This window comes from Falco peregrinus, chromosome 1, assembly GCF_023634155.1.
Source record: "Falco peregrinus isolate bFalPer1 chromosome 1, bFalPer1.pri, whole genome shotgun sequence".
NCBI lineage: Eukaryota > Metazoa > Chordata > Aves > Falconiformes > Falconidae > Falco > Falco peregrinus.
The window spans coordinates 40,028,421-40,045,884 of NC_073721.1; the positions used below are offsets into that span (position 1 = coordinate 40,028,421).

General features: G+C 48.2%; 1 protein-coding gene across 1 annotated transcript in view; it reads left to right on the forward strand.

The window, feature by feature from the left end:
• LOC129783857 (golgin subfamily A member 2-like) overlaps window positions 1-17,464 on the forward strand; it is a 142,938-nt gene that overhangs the window by 17,769 nt on the left and 107,705 nt on the right. The gene's annotated exons all lie outside the window — the stretch shown is intronic.

The following is a 17,464-nucleotide window of genomic DNA, read 5'->3' on the forward strand; positions in this document are numbered from 1 at the left end:
TCCTTACCCAGTTTGCCCAGCAGCATCTGTCCAGCATCTTTAATATCATTGTACTCATGGAGCAGAGAAATGTGCTGCTCCAGTTCCTCCAGGCTGTAGCCTCTGTAGCAATAAAAGCAGACAAGGTCACAAATGCCGCACAGCGAGTGTTGCCCCTACTGACCCAGCACAGCAAGGAGATTTGAGACGCTCAAGCCTGGCACTATCCAAAGCAGAATCCGAAGGCAGCAAGTACAGTTGCTGCAAGTCATCAACACGAAAGCTACAAATGAGTAGACCCTCATTTTGTGTGGGGTTTTTTTTGCCGCATCGACTTACAAAAAAACCCCAACCCACCTGAATTCTCAGAATCAAGTAGAAACAGGAATAGGCTGTGGTGAATTCAGTTTATATCTGTATCTCTAATCTGTAGCTAGTGAAAAAAAAACGCGTGGTGGTAAAGCAAAAAAGCTTTGGGAACAGCCTTTGTTGCTCTGCCATTTCCATTCTCTGTACTACACGTGACCTTAGAAAATAACACTCCTTTGCAACAAATAACCCACAGAGGTACCCTCTCTTTAAAAAGCAAGCAGCAACTTTATCTCAAAAGAGCTGCTAATAAGCAGCTGCCACAGTAGGTCATAAGAAACCACAGTTAAAGCAGTTGCGCTACCTTGTAAGCGGCACCCGTCTCTTTCCAGGCCCTTCGCTTGCCTGGGAAACACCTCTGCTTCCTGAACACCAACGTTTAACCCACTCGCTTCAGACAGGAAATAAATAGACACTTGATCGGGATGGAACAAACAAGGAAACTGTTTCATCCGGGGCTAAACCGGGCGGGTCATACAAGCCACAATCTCAATTTTAATTCTCACATGAACAAGGCCTTCTGGGAGCATGATGTGTCATAGCATCACGACGGTTAAAACCATTCATTCCCAGTTCACAGTTAATTTGCCTCAGCAACACCTGGGGTAAAGTTAAAATGCTCCTATCCCAGCTCCTAGTAAAACCTGGGGTTGCTTTACCAAATAAAGTGGAAAGAGTTCTCTCTTAACGGGTCCCATAAATCAAAACAACGCTGTAATCAACGTTGCACAACACCATGATAAAAACGGTGGCGTAAGAGGACGGCTTTTAGCTCTAAGCCCTAGACCGTATTTTTTTTTTAAACAAAACCAACTGAGGCATCACAGCGGACACTGAGCTCGCCAAGGACATACTCGGACAAGAATGTGCAGTTTCCTGGTCTAGAGCAAGGTCTTTCTGCTTCAGCTCTTCGATTTCATACTGCAGGGCTTCTTGGCTGGTTCCATTAGGTCGGCAGGACGCGGGAGGGGGCATCTGTAGAGCACAGGAGACATTTCACGCTACGTCAGCCCAGGGGAAGATGCTGCGGTGCTGGGGGGCACTAACCAGAAAATCCTCTGATGTGTCTGTCAGTGGATAAAAGAGGAGAAAAAAGGGAAAACGTGTCTCCTGGGCAGGGAGGGGGGAAGCTCAGGTAAAAGACTGATGGGTTTCTGTAACGTTGCCCCGCCCCCCATCATATTCTACGGCGTTTTGTAGATTTACAGCGTCAGGTGACAATAAGACCGTAACCCCCACAATTTCGGTGTTCAGAGGCGCTGCCAGGACGAGGCAGCGCCGGGGGGCGAGGCCGGCAGCTCCGCCCCAAGAAAACACACCCCGGGCCGTGCCGGGCCGGGCCGGGCCGGGCCGTGCCACAGACGGCGGCCGGGGCAGCCCTGGAGCAGGGCCCGCTCCCCCCAGCCCGCGCAGGGCCTCACCGCGGACCTGCAGCCGGCCGCGCCGCTCCGCCGGCCGCCACCGGAGGCCCTGGCAGAGCAGAGCGGCGCCGCGTCAGGGGCCGGGCCGCGCCGCCTCAGCGCAGGCACGGCCCGCGGCGGGGGCGGGGAGCGGCTGGTACCGAAATCTCGGAATGAAAAACTTGCCGACCCCGATGTGAGGGAGATAAGCAGACACTTCTTTATGGACGGCCGGGTGCGTGAGTGAGTCCTCTCCCGACCAACGCACACCGAGCTTCGACATCATACAGCTCATCTAGGACTGAGTCATGCATATGCAGTAAGTATTCATGCATGAACATACTGTTTCCCCAAACTCATTAACAGACTCTCGCTTCGTATGTTAATCAGCTTCTCAGTCCTTGGCCGGGGTACAGGGCTGTACAGAGGATTCCACAGCAGCTTGTGTTGTGCAGCTGCTGGGTCCACTAAAATATATTTCTTATTCCTCTACAGTTCTATGAAAATGATTTTATAATATCAAATAAGGTTAGTTAATTGTAACCGTTAGCAAATCTGTAACACGGGGACCCGGCTCCTACCGCCCGGGCCCGGGCCGCGGCGGGGCGGGCGCGCTGCGACCCGCGCTCGGCGGGACCCGCTCGGCCAGGGCTGCCGCCTCCCGCCGGGCCGGCCGGGTGCGCGCGGGGCCGGCCGGGAGCGGCAGGCGCGGGCGCGCCGCGGGGCACGCTGGGAAGTGGAGTCTCCCAGCGACAGGGCCCACTGTGCCGTCAGCGCCGGGGAACAAACGTCTCCGGGAAGCTGCAGGTGAGCTCTGGGTGGGGCACGCCGGGCAGCCAGGTGTCACCCGAGCAGCGGGCGGTGCGGGCTGTCACCCGAGCAGCGGGCGGCGCGGGCTGTCACCCGAGCGGCGGGCGGTGCGGGCTCTCAACACGGGCAGCAGGCACTGCAAGGTGGCACCTGCTCCTCCAGTCCCTGCAGTAAAAGCAGAGCCACCGGGCCCGGCAACCTCGAGGCGATGGAGCCCGGCCGCGAGCCCCGGCCGGTGGAGCCCGTCCACGAGCCACAGCCCGGCGCCGTGCCGGAGCCGGTGGAGCCCGGCCATGAGGCGGGGCCCGGCGATGGGCCGGGCACGTCGCGGCACGGCGATGGGCCGGGCCTCCAGGGCGGCAGCGCAGGCTGGGCGGGCCCTGGCTGCTGCCGCCGGCGGTGGGCGAAGCCAAGGCGGCGCAGGCGCGGGGCGGCCGTGGCGGCCGGCAGCGGGCAGAGCTGGCTGGCGGCGGGCAAGGAGAAGGTGAGGGGCGGCGGGGGCCGGGGCGGGCCGGGCCGGCGGTGCCGTGGGTCCGCCGGGTTCGGTTTGGCGGTTTTCCCTCCCCCTGGCCTCCCCCACACCCTTTTTTGGGGTTTTTTGGTCTCATTTTACTTATTTCCCCGCCCTTGGTTTTCTCCCCGGCCGCGGCGTGGGCGGCGTATGTGAAAGTCCTGGGGAGGGGAAAGTGTCCTGGAGCGGTTCGGGCTTCCATTTTGGAGTTCTGCCAATAACGGGTCCTTCTTTCCCCACCTGGAGGCCGAGGCGCGGCGCGGCCCGGCCCGGCGGGGGGCCGGAGGGCGGGCTGCGGGCTGGGGAAAGGGGCAGTTGACCGAACTGCCTGGGGCTCGCTTGCCTGGGGGCTTCACCCTGCTGGAGCACGAACGATTCGGCTCGGAAGACCCAGCCGAATTCAAGCGAACGGCTTATCCGACTAGCTTCTCCTGGGTGAAGCGGGTGCGATTGAAAAATCCGTTGTAGGTTGCTTCTGCCCTTAGTTCACAGTGACTACGCTGCTTGTATTAACATGGCATTTGTCTGTAAGGACTGTAATTTTCCTCCTCAAAATCTTTCACAGAGTGGGAGACCTTACTGTCAGGTGTTGATGTTTCACTTGACATTCAGATTTCATTGCCCTTTATTCATTTTTCCTTAATGCTCTTAGTTATAACCCTAAAAAAAACCCACCCCAAGATACTTCTTTTCATCTCCTTGTAGTTGCAGGATGGAGTATCAAGTCGTTTCCCAGCAACTCTTAGCTGTATACAAAAGTTGAACACTCATCACATTAGATCTTAGGTTAGCCTTTTCTGGACGTGTTTTGATTTTTATTTTTCTTCCGCCGGAGCGACAAACTCATTGAAGAGCATTTCTCTTGGTCTTTTTAGCCAGTGGAGTTGGGGCTGGGGAGTTGACATCATTCTCACGGAAGGCATATTCTGTTTGGATTTCAGATCATTATTATTATTATTTTTCACAGCTGAAGGAGTATCAGCAGAAGAAGAGCCCTGGAGCAGCTGCAGGAGCTAAGAAAAAACACAAAACTAAAGACGACGGTCGGCCCGAGACTCCCACGGGCGATGACCGGCAGCCTCCAGAGAATGTGAGTGCCTCGGTCTTTGTCCCAGCTCATTTGCTACCTCCTTGCTCTTTGGTTTTTCTGAACAGCTGCCCTGAGGAAGCTGTCTAGTTACTCCTGCCAACCCGTTTTACAACAGGCGATGAAACTTGCGCAGGGGATGCACAGTCTGGCAAGTTCCAGTGCTGGGTTTAAATAGGTTTAGGCAGGAAGTCGGATCCTTTGAGTCAAGCGTTTACAGGCTTTAGCGTCTTCGTGTTGCCAGGCTTCTGAAGAGGAAAGGGCAGGAACTATGCCGATAAGCAATAGAAACGCGTTCAGGCACAAACATAAACCCCCAGCCTTTTTAAACGAATTCTTTTCAGGCAGTTTATTTAAATGGAAGGCTTGATCAAATTGTGATAGAAGCTCAGGGAAGTCAAATTTGGTAGCCCAGAATTGTCTTCTGCTGTTGCTGTGGCAAAGCTCTGATTTTTCGTTTCACTTGCATCATTTTGGTAGCTTATTTTCCTACCATTGTTTCAGTTCAGTTGTCATAAAGTAACTCCTGTTTACTACATATCCGTGCGTCTCTTATCAATAAACGTAACTACAGTAATCACCAGGGGTACCAGTTAGATGCAGTGAAACCTGTAAGATGGAATGGAGTTCACTCTGGTTTGCCTTTGTATTCCTTTTGTCCTGTTAATTCTCTTGATATTTGATGTGGAGCTTTAAGCAGTCAGCTCAAGAAAACACTCCTGGATCTCAGCGGTGTCTGCAGTCATCCTACTGAACAATATGATATTTAAGCATTGAGAAGCAAAAAATCCTGGTTTAGAACGTAAACTTTCAGCAGTGGGAAGAAAAGCTGAGTGGGATGAACGGACAGCATGTATTCATGGAAAGATGTATTCTTGATTTAGTGGAAAAGAATGGGAAATCAACCTGCATCATTGACATTAGCTTGTCGCAGAGGGAGTCTGCATCTCTCCTTACCCAGAAAAGGACGTTTTCTCTGTGTGGTGCTTTGGAGTGAAAGGTGCTATAAGGAGTATTATTGTGATAGTCAGTTCTTTCTTAGTAGCGACTTGTTTCCGTGGGGAATAAAACTGGCTGACTTGACTGCTTTGCTTGTAGTCTACATCAGATGTGAATGGAGAAAGTGCTGTTTCTTCCACAAATATTAAGGAAACGGAAGGAGGTTGTTCTCAGTGTCCCCGTCCCCCCCCGCCCCCTTTCTTATTTGCTACTGTTGATAACTTACTGGGACTCTGCTTTCGGCAGTGTTAGCGAGACCTCATTGAATGCACAGTTCTCGTTCACTGCTGTCTAGTGTTGTCTTGTGCTATCATCGGGTAGTTGTGATCAACACTGGGAGGCAGGTATCGGAGGTGTTTCCAGTTTGGGGACTGGGGATAATCTGGCTTCCGTGCAACTGCCGTTCTTATTTCTGAGTCACTGTTGGGTCAAAATGAAGCCTTGGCAGAATGGATAAAATGTGTTGATGTCTCAGCTGCTTTTGTTGAAGCGGTAGATTTTTGTTTTGTTTGGAGAATCTGATTATCACAGTTCGATAGGATTTATTTTTCTGTCCTCTTTAATTCCTGCTTTTTTTCCTCCCCTCCTCCTCTTCTGCTCCTTCCTTTTTCTCCTGTCTGCATGTGCCCATCAGACACGTTACCGGGAGCTGGCAGTAGCCCTGGATTCCAGCAATCTTAACGAACAAGCAGTTCGTTACACAGATAGAGGAACTGGTAAGAAACAACCCAACCAACCAGTCTGATGTGGTCCTCGCTGCTCCTCCAAGCTCTTTGGGTGTCTGCAAAGTTATGGGTTCTCTCCTAGTGCCACAAGGAAAGCTGCTTACACGGCACTCTGTAGGGAACAAAATGAGCTGCACGGAAAACCTGTTAAGGGGCTCAAAGTCTAAGGCCGCTGGTGAATGTATTGGCTCAGCTGAGGAACAAGAAACGGAGTTTTGTTGTTTCCATTTAAGTGTGCTCTGCTGATCTCATCAGGCTTTCCCTGGATGGTAAGCATCCTGATAAAACAGCTATTTCTGCGCCTGGTCCGAATCCTTGAAACACAGAATTCTGGTGCTGGCAGCAGTGTGAAAACCTGTTTCTGCAGGTGGTGCTGCTGGTCTAACGATATCGGCAGAGTGGGAGCAGTAGGCCTTAGAGGGTCTGGGGCTGGTTTCTGATCATATCCTCAGCTTCTCTTGGCGCGATGAGTGAACTGCTTTGTCCTGTGGCCTGCATGGATTCCCGCTGCAGCTTTTCAGCCTTCAGCTTTAACACTGCAAGAAATGCAGCCAAGTGGACTTGTTTCAGTCTGACAAGAGCCTTTCTTGTGTGAAATGCTTTCCCCCATTTTGTTCCTCTGTAGAAGTACACTTTTTGCAAAGTTCAGCATTTCCCGGTGTACCCCGTGACCCCCCCTTGTTGTTTTCCTTTGGGCTTTGGGTTATTTTTGTTCCATTCTGGTTCTTTTTGTGTTTTAGCTGGGCTGCAGAGGAACTTGGCATAGTGCATTGCCCACCCAAGATTCTCCTTGTTTGCCTGCTTTTACGCTGGCCTGCAACTGTGTAGGGCCTTTGCTGCATTTGTGGTCTTGCCTTTGCTTTTGCTGGTTATGTTGTGCATGGGCATTGCTAGAATCAAAACCTCTCGCTCATCGCTCTTCCATCTGTAGTCACCTTTCAAAATGCATTGAAGTAGTAGCAGTAGTAGTAAAGAAAGAGCTTGGACAATGCTCATTCTTTGGGAAGGCAAAAAAGCCCTGCTTCTGTAGTTAGTTACGAGGCATCTGTGAAGAAGCTGTCAGGGAGACAACAAGCAAATAGCAAACGCAGCAGCACGGTTGTGTGGCAGCCTGGGTAGGCAGCTGCCACCTTTGTCTCCTTCACCTCATATCTAAAGGTGCATTACCTACGGACAACAAATCTCCAAATACTTCACGGGTAAGATGGAAATGGGCTAGGACAGAATTACCCCTTCTCTTTGTATCTGGCTTCAGCCCTCCCATACCACCTCCTGCAGAAGTCTGCCAACACAAGTGCGGCTCTGCGTGACTTAAGGCGAGCTCTTCAGTGGAAGAAAGGTCTGAGGTCTCAGTTCAAGGAAAAGACTACGTTTTTGTTTGGGGGTTTGGGTTGTGTTTTTTTTTTTTTATTGGTGGTGCTTTTTAAAAAAACCCAGCATTTCTGGCGATCACCCCAATACACCAGGATTACTGCCATCAGTTGCACAGATGTGGGGGTGCGAGTTTAACTGAAGGTGGTAGATGCTCAGATGTAGACATGGAGGGGTTTCAGCAGCGGTGTTGGAGAACAACTGTGGCAATCTACTGAGCGATGAAAAAGATGCCTGGCAAATAAAGTACATTAGTGAAGGCAGCTCCAGATCTCGTATTTTTAATAGCTAAGATGAACTTCCTAGTCCTCTACAGAAAGGACGGTGGAAATTCTGTTTGCGTGAATTGGGCATGTATCCTACTTCGTTGAAGTGAAAATGTGTTTCAGATGTGTGAGAGTATTTTCTCTTGATACTGGTGCATCACTTTTCTTCCACGGAAGGAGCAGAGCCAGGAGGCAGTGGATCAGCTGGAGAAGGTAAAGTGTGTCCCGTTTTTGGATAGGCAGAAAAATAGTATCTCTTTCTTGGCGGCGTGGAGAGTATAGTGGGCTGTGGCACAGGCACGTGTGGTCTTGTCTTGTGTTAGATTCAGTTTCATTGTAGCGTAGGGTTGAATAATTTGACTTCATGAGTTAGGCCTGCCTGGCAGGTAGCGTTCTTATTTTGACACAAGCGAACGTTTAAATACTCAAGTATTAGAGGAGTGTGGTGGAGGCAGGAGAATACAAGTCCTTGCCAGTAGCTTGCTTCCAAGCACTACCGTTTTTATGCTAGCAGCGATTGTGCTATGCTGTTACTGCCAATCTAGGATGGATAAATAGTGAAGGCGTTCAAATAACGCAGGGCTGAAGTATGTCTTTAAAAGGACTGCTGCAAGTACTACCAATGTATCACTGCTTTTTTAGTTTGACACAAAACAAGGGTTACCCATCTACATTTTTGTGCTAAATAGGCATCATTTGTTTATACAGGAAAAGGAGGAGTTGGAAAATACATTTTCTGAAGAGCAAGCCGCGCTGAGGGAACAGCTACGGGTAAGGCAGAGCCTCCATTACAGTAACACTACCTGCCTTCTGCTGTTCTCTGGATTACTGACCATTCACAGTCTTTACTCAGGAAGCCACGAGCGCGTTCCTTCAGGAAAACTGGGAGCCAGCCAGACTGTACTTAACTGCACGAGCTCTTTCCCTTTACTGAGTTAGCCTTTTGTGGCAACAGTGATGTTGCAGTTACAAGCAAAGAAGTTTCGTGCTGAGCCGATTTTCCTTTCCCGAAGGTTCGTAACAAGACTATTGGAATTCTATCTTCTGAGGAGTCTGAGTTGCAGGCGGCCCTTGCACATACTCAGGAGGCTGCACGGAAGAAATCAGGTAACTGACTGTGAGCGCTCCAGCTCAAGCTGTTGGTCAAAGTGTGAATTTCAAGCCAGAGGCATGACAGTTGCTGGCAGCCAGCTCACAGCAGTGGCCGACTCCTGGGTGGGCAATACTTGGCACCATCGCTGCCTCTGTCGCCAGAGCTGCCCCCAAGTGGGAGCATGTTGATCCCATGGCAGTTGAGGTTCTTTTGTGCATCGCTAAAGCCTTGTCAGCCCTGTTCAGCCCCGGCGAGTACCCCAGGCTGTTCCTTTCTGACTTTCTTCTGATCCTTTTAAAACTTAGTTCCCTTTTCGCCACCCTCCCTCCCACACAGCTATCGCGTAAAGGTAGGTTTTACCCGAGCCCTTCATTCTGAACCAAGTTTGAGCAACTTCTCCTATTAGAAAGAAAGATCCCAACCAACATATTGCCTACTCTGCAGAGGAAGTTTCGTCGTCTCCCTCAAAGTGAGGATGGTAGTTACAGAGAGCTTTACTGCCCAGAGCTGCTAGTGAGCCACCTGTAGAGCCAGGGGCGGAACCAGGTCTACTGACTTGCAAAGCTCTGTGCTGCCTTAAGAGCTTGTAGACAAAGTAGAAAGTGCTGTTTAGCCAGTTCCAAAAAGCTCTTTGTGGTCCAGCCTCAACTCTACTCTGTCCTGACTTTTTCAGGAGAAGCCAAGAGCTTTGCTGCTCATTTACATTCATCTCGCCAGAGGGTAGTGGAGCTGGAACGTACTTTGGCCTCCATCTCTCTGCAGCAGAAACAGGCAGAGAAGGTAAGAGTCACCTCTGCTTACGCTTCACCAGCAGCTCTGCCTTTGGCTATTTGCTTGTCAGTACACTAATGCAAAGTCTGTAGTCCCTGCTCGGAGAAGGGGCAGAAATTAACATTCTGAATTGTTAATTAACCTTGTAAAGCCCTGTGTTCTCCACGGTCAAGGCAAAGTTCATTCAGGTTTCTGTGACCACTAATCATATGGTCCAGTTGCTGTCTTCAGATCCGGCACCTTACTTCATTAGTCTTGCCAGCTCCACGCAACAGGAGCGCCACCGAGACCTTGTCTCAGGAGGGTCTCCATCAGGCAGACACTTCAGTATCGATATTCATCCAGAAGTCTGCAGAAAGGACCTCACGTCCAGTTAGTAGCATCGCGTTTGAAAAGGCTGAGCAGATTTATTCCTGGCAAATTCAGGAGGTTGTAAGCAAACCTGTCCTGAAGGATTTTGCCAAAGTTCTGATGTTTCCACTTCAGCTGATCGGCTAAAGGTGAAGTATTTTGCTGAAGTCTGCAGCTGAATCAGTCATTTCTTTTTTTCTCCAGCATAACGAAGAGTTAATGAAGGAGCTAGAAGACCTGAAACTGGAGCTGTACAAACAAAGGTAAGTCCATTTGCTGCTTGTTACTGCAGAGTAACACTGCTCTTCCCGGTAGAGCCACAAAACATCACAAGGGGCATGCACCACAGGTGGTGACTTGGGAGGTTGGATATTCAGCTTAAAAAAAGTGACTGGATGTGATGTTTCAGTGATTCTAACTGTTACGACTAGCTGGATTGTAAATTTATGACATGTACTTGCCCAGACCCATAGTACATACAGTGATGCTGCTTTAATCTTGGTTTGTTTCAGCAAAAGCAGTGAGGAAATAAAGCAGCAGAATGCAGAGCTGTCACAGAAGATTCGCTGCCTGTCTTCCAAGATCTCAGCTAAGGATTTGCATATGGACAATTTGCATCAGAAACTGGACATGGCTGAACGGAGGATCCAACAGGTGCCCATACTGCTTCCAGGCTGTGAGGGTAGATCACACTGACCGTTGTAAGACTTTGCTTCTGAGAGTGGGGGCAAGGCTTAACCCTTGTTCGGAAAGGAAGGCACAAAACCTCATCAAGGCATCCTCTTGGTCAAAGGCCTTCAGCGAGGCCTCTGAGGAACAGAAGGTCTGTTTGAAGGAGCTGGAGCAGTAGACTGAAAGCTGTTGTGACGCTGGTCTGCGAAAAGAATGTTCTACAATATGAGAGGGTGACTGAACATACAGCGCGTGACAATACGAAGACTTTTCCTGCTTTGTATCTGTTTGGCATTTTGGTTACGCAGCTGTCTCGTGGTCTCACTGAGAAGCCAGTTGAATAGGGCTGGTGTTTGTACCCACCCTTGCAGAAGGTGAATTGGACAATGGTAACTTGAAGGTCAGCTGGGGAAAGTTAAGAGAAGCAGCCAGTTAGGAAGGGAATTCAGGAAGCCAGCTGTTAGCAGTTCAGAGAGCAAGCCGGTGTGAACCTGAGCCTGTGAGGGAAGAAACTGCTCTTTTGTTTATTTTGGGGTTTGTTTTTTTTTTCCTCCCCAGACAGTGGCTTAAGTTACCCTTGAAATAAAGGCAGCTGCTCCTCTTCTGGGAAAAGTACTGTGTGCCAACTGCCATGCTCCAGACGTTGGCTTTAAATTCCTGACGTGTTTGACAACTTTTAAAATCACAAGCTTTTAGACCATCTGATCTGGCTGTGTAATACAGACTCTGGAAATGCACAAAGTTTCTGAGCCCAGTTTTTTAGATTAAGAAAATAGGTTTTAATCAAACAAGTCGTAAATACAAAATTGGTAGGGAGGAGCTGTCTAGCTCAGCCTGTTTTACAGGGCTAAAATCTAAGCTTTTTGATTTTAATCTCCTTCCCCCCTCCTCTTTTTTTTTTTTTCATTGAACATCACCGTGAGTTGGAGCACTTTAAGGTTGCAACATGGATCATGTGGCAGGTTGCTATCAGGGGAAAGGCTATGCAGAAGTGGCGTGTTAACATTTTGCCATGACTTTTTGATTTTTCTTGGCAGTTGTCAAATCAGGCAGGGAGTCTGGATGCAAAGCAGCAGTTGCAGGTGGCACTGGAGGAGAAGGCAGGCCTGGGAACCCGGGTTGCTCAGGGCTTGTACGGAATGACATCCAGATCTTCATGTCTGTAAAGAAACTTGTGTGGCAGAAGAATGCAGCCTGAGCTTTGCGTTAACACTGGTTTCTTCAGGCTTTATCCCTGAAGCGGTCACTGCCAAATTTCTTTAGCCAATGTGATTTTCTTTGTGTTTTATTTTGTTTTGAACAGCTCTCAGGGTCAGTTCACCAGCTCCAGGCAGAAAGAGATCACTATGTAAAGAAACTGAAGGAGGTGCGGAGAATGTGGCAGCAGTAGGTGCAGCAGTTCTCTGAGCAGGTAACACCAGGGGCAGCATCACAGCTGCTCTAGACAAACACAGGCAGGAGTGAATGCACCATGAACGTTGTTTTAACTTTTATTGTGTGGCCTTGCAGGTCCATGCAATGGCAGACGAGGAGGAGGAGCACATGGCCTGAGGAGACTCCCGAGTTCAACCAGAAGACCTTTTATTAGTCCAGAACCCACGCTTATAATATCCTCGTTTGCTGTTCACGTGCCCCATACTAAAATATCTTTGGTTAATCAATACTGTTCACGCACTTCTTGGCCACGTATAATTGGTTAATTACTAAGCTGCAAATGCACTGAACTTCTTGCGTTTTTTTTCTCTCTTCTTTCTTATCTCTGCGGGTTTCATGTTCTCAGCCAGCCGCCGAGATGTGGCATCGCGCATCCGCTCTGGCCTTGCTTCATACCCCGTCTTCCTTCCAGGCGTTCAGCCAACCTTATCGTACTTTCTCTCTTCTTTAGCCTTCAAGGCCCTTCACAGGCATCGTGGCCTCCAGCACTGGCCATAAAGCTCTCTGCAATTCCCCCGTCTTTATTTTGAACAGAAACAACATTAGAGGTTAAACTACTTTTGAATCATTATACAGTTCAGCATACAGGGAATAATGGTCAACATGACTACAATTACCAATAACAATATTCCTCCGCGTGTTGTAAACTCCTGCAACCATCTGGTGGTTCCCCGAGACTTGAAAAGATTCCGCAACCGATCTCCCAAAAGTTCATGCCGTAAGCCCTGTGACATGTCCTTCAATTTTTGCAACTGACTGTGAATCGACGCGGAACAGCCCGGAAGGTTCGTACAACACATTCCTTAGCGCTGTGCACTGTAGGCTACTGCAGAGGAACGAAGCTGGGTTAATCAGCACTGACAATGTACAGCTGTGGGCTGGCTTCAGGGGCGGTGGGTTGGCTGGTGTAGACAAGGTGCAGCTGTGGCTGGTTCTGTGAAGCGGTTGGGCAGCCGAGGAAGAAGCAGAGAGGGTGAGCGTGCCCTGGATGAGGCGAGACTAGAAGGCAGCAGAGGGACTGCCATGGAGAGTGTGATGGTAAAAGACCTGGCTGCAGCTGGCTCCTTTGGAGAGTGCTGCGACAGGCCACTCTCTGCTGTTCACTTGCCTTCTACAGGTGAGATCACATCCCTCCTTTCTTTCTGTCTCATGCTGGTGTCTTCTCGTGCTCCCTCAAAGTTATGTGACTCTTTGCTGCAGGTTCTCAGCTGCACATTATCAATGTCAAAACAACCCACTGTCTCTGTTCTCTACAATTCACCCCTGTTTGTGGTTTTTGGTTTTGTTTCTTTGTTGGTTTTTATTTTGTAAAAGGTTGCTTTACCATGTTATGGAGTTGTCTGCGGCGAATGAAGAGACGGGACGCAGCTTGATGCAAGCAAGTTGTCCCTTTATTAGTGATTTTCTTACAATTATATACGTTTCTACCTTCTACATATTACACACTGATTGGTTAAATCTTAAGCGTAAAAAACACTGATTGGGTGATACTTAAGGCACACCGTTAGAACAATAGGAACTTATTAGTTTACCTTGACATAGCAACAGTTTCTATTCCAAAGTTAAGGAGTTTCTTTCTACGCGGCTTTCTCGATTAACAAAGTTACATATCGGCGCCATCCGTTCCCTTATCTGGCTACTTGTTTCTCTGTCCGTCTGGTTGCCTCCTCAACTGTAAGGGCTCAGGGGTCTGCAGTTAGCTTGTTCCTTTGTTCCCAGGGCTTGTGCCCTGCAAGTTCTAACAAGTCTCTATTCATCAGGCTATCAGTACTTGGACTCTTGTCATTGAGGCCTTGTCCTACAGTTGTCATCCCTTTTTCTTTTGTTTTCTTTCTCACTGCTTAATTACCAATTTTGGCCTTATTTTATGTGTACGTTTGTACATTTCAGTCGGGTTCACAAAATGTTAAACTTGTTATCGGTGCATTTCATCCAGAGGTCAACATACAGGTTTATGATTATTTATAAGAACGTGCAATAAGCTATGGGAGTTTTATGAAAATATTTTTCAGGAACTTCTAATCAAATAAATGAGCATGAGAAATTGTGTTTAACTTGTAAATTCTATATATAAGCTGTTAAGGAACATTTTCTATCCTAACGTGAAAAGATAAAACCTACTTAAAAGCTCTTGAAATCTTGCCCTTGGGCGAGTGTTCCGCTGTGCCTCCATTCTAAAGCATGGAAGTGGAAATTGTGTAGGGCAAAGTTTCACTTTAAATAACTGCTCAACTGTTATTGCTGCTTTTCAAAGAACCTGAAAGCATACAGTGAAGACTTGGAACTAAACAAACAGCTGAATGGACACCTCTAGATTGTTACTGGAATTAAATGCAGAAGTTAACTATAAAAGTTTCTCAAAATGTTCTGCTTGCTTTGTGTTGGTTGTTTATATAGAGATAGATAGATAAAACTATACACAAACAGGGAAATAAAAAAATGCTTAAAAAAATAGGGAAAGAGAATAGTGTACGGTATTTATAGCTTAGGCACCTTTTTTTAAAAAAAAAAATATTGTAGATAAACTATTACTTGAACATGCAGTACATCCACAGCTCTGAATTCATACCGGTTTCGTAGTGTGATATAGTCCTGTATGAACCATAGATCAACTACATGTTAAATGACTCTTCTCCATCGCCGTTGTCGCGATCTTTGAGCTTCGTAGCAATGCCTAGGTCACAATCCTTTAGCTTAGGGAACTTCACCAGGTGAAAATGCAAGCATCTATTTCTAATACAAATTTGCAGAATGCAGTTTAGTCACAAGACACTTTATGGAGAGATATTACGTTGTATGGTGTATAACCTATGAGAAGTGAGAAAATGGTGTTCCTGAAAGAAAACGCTTCACTAGATCGTTACTTTGGAACGGGTTTTGCACCTGCTATACTGCAAGAATCCCCTAAGCAGTGATGTATCTTTGTGGACTTTGAGATATCTGTGTGATGAGGTTTAAACTTAACACGCAACCTGATTTCAAGTACAACTCTAGGCACAAGTGTGGGAAAGAGCATGCTGTCAGGACACAATCTTTCTCGCTTACAAGGTATCAAATGGTATGTTACTCAAGTTAAAGTCTAACTTCTACGACAACTTCATTTCCACCAAAGGAGCTGCAGTTAAGTACGCAAACTACTGCAGCTCAACTGAAGTTTCCCCGCTGCAACGGAGTACAGAATGCTTTTCCCACCGACCTTAAAGGTTGTGGTGGTGGGGATGAAGGTGTGACAGATACTTCTAACTCAAAACAAATTGTCAGCTGTGTTAAATTCACCTGTACACAAAGAACACGTTATTCCTTCTGAGGCAACAGCTGAGGATTTGAACAGTCTCTTTTCACCTTGAGCTGTTCCCAGTTTAGAGGTTATGGAAAAAAAGAAATAACTCAAAAGGTATTCTGTCAATATGCTGATGCAGTTGCATGTTAAATTCTGGTCACACTGAAACAGAGTTATGTTCTAGCATTCATATATAGGTAGCACTCCATTACGGCTTATGAACAAAATTCAGAAGTTCATCTTATCTCACGTTTCTTGGAATTCGATTAGGTTGCAGTCTTATTAAAGTCACTTTTTTTTTCTTTTTTTTTTTTTTTTTTGGAATGCAACCAGAGACACTTGACCGTAACAGAGAAGCCCGTATTGACATCTCTGAGCCCGGACACAAACCGCAGCTGCACGTACCACCAGGCTCAGGGCAGAGCTCATTCACGCAGTTACATAGCTATGTACCGCTACACGCATGCAGACACCTATTTGTCACTAGATAACCGTGTTCGTCTTTCCTCCTCTCCTTCACAATACCTAGCTGTTCTCTCATCTCTTGTTAGGTCAGCCATTCCCCATTTTCCTCTCCTGTATATCTCTTCAGACATTCTCTATCCTCCTCTTTTTCGCTTGTGAATTGCGACAAGGCAAAGGTGGTGTGTAGCTGGGTGCCCGTGACCTGATTTATGTCACACTCAGCTAAACGCTGAATACAGGACAAAAAGGCGTGGGAGACAGAAGGCAAACATCAATACGGGGGTTAAGGCGATTATAATAAATCCTGGACTACTTTGGATCCACGGCCCAAAGTTTCCCAGCCGTGAGAAGAGACCAAAGGCCTCCCACCCCTGGCTCTGCTGCAGGTCTTTGGTTTAAGTTTTGTATGCTTTTGTGGATTGATTCAGAGTGGTCACTCAGACTGACGTAACACATCCTATCAAAGCCTTCACACCCTTGTCCCTGCGCTAATAATAAAAATCAATAGCAACTCGGTTCTGTAGCAACATACGACGGACAGAATCGACACCTGTTAATAATAATAAGCCTGGGGAAAAAAAAAAAGAAATAGTATTGTAGTACTACTTTCTTTAGCAAGCTAGCAGCCTTATTTACGAAGCCAGTTAAGAGCGTGCACTGTTCTTACAGAAGATATTAGAGAAGCAAAAACGTTTCACGCTGCATTCCAGAACTCAACCTGGGAGTTACAGTCTGCTGTGAGTTCTGGGTTATAACCATTTGACACGTGTTGGGGTTGCGACTGTGCAAGGGCTGCGATGCCCACTTGCAATTTTCATTGGCATTATCACAGCTAGTTGTTTTGAAAGCAACCCTTGAGCTTCCTCCTGCTCGACTTGTTGTTGCAAACTATTCTGAAGCCGATCAATAAAGTTAGTCTATGACTCTCTAGGACCCTGCAAGACTGTGGCGAAGGACGCACTAGAGGCTCGCCCAGACTCCCGTATCCCCCTACCCGGACTGCCTTCATAGCCATCTCCTCCGTCTGCAAATAGCTGTCCCTGGGATACCTTGCCTGAGTCACAGGATTGGACGGCACAATTATTTTCTCCAGCCAGCGGCTCACAGTTCACAGCAATTCCCCGATTAAGCTTTTCAATCGAGGCCACTACACATAGCTCGCAAAAATCAGATAACCACATCATGCACTGCGTCGGAGTGCGTACCACACAAAGCGATGACTTCCAATAATCACGTGGTGTGAGTGTATAAGGCTCTGCCATCACTTCAAGAAGGGACACAGCAAAAGTACTATGAATCCCCCCTTCCCGCACGGCTTTGCTTAACCCTTTAACAGCCTCGTATTGCACAGGCTGCCACTCTGCAGGTTGATTTGGCTGACAAAATAGTGAACGTGCCATGGCGCCTCCCAAATGCCCTCGCTTAAGCGCTTCCCGCTTGCATTGCTGCCACCGATCCCGCAGACCCCCTTTCACCCTCCCCGAACATACAGCCAGTGCATCAGGGGGAGGAGGAAAAAGGTCTAGCTCCTCTTCCGGGTCTATAGGACCTGGGTCCAAAGGTTTATCAGCATCAATGGAATCATTGTCCGAGTTGTCCTGTTCCCGCGCTCGGTCCTGTGCTGTGAGGGTCGCTGCAATCAGTGACAGGAGCTTTGGGGGCAGAGGAGGTGTGGAGGGAATCGCCATCGCTGGCGGTGTGTTGAGAAGAGCCGCGCTGTCGGGGGGATTTACAGCCTCCCCTGGTTTAGCGCCGTTAGTAGAATTAGCCCACGCTTGGCAAAAGAGGAGTCAGAATTTGCCAGCAAGGCGCTAAACACATGCCTGCCACGGAGTCCCCCTCCACGGCAGCATCACACAATCGCCTGCCGACTGCTTGCCA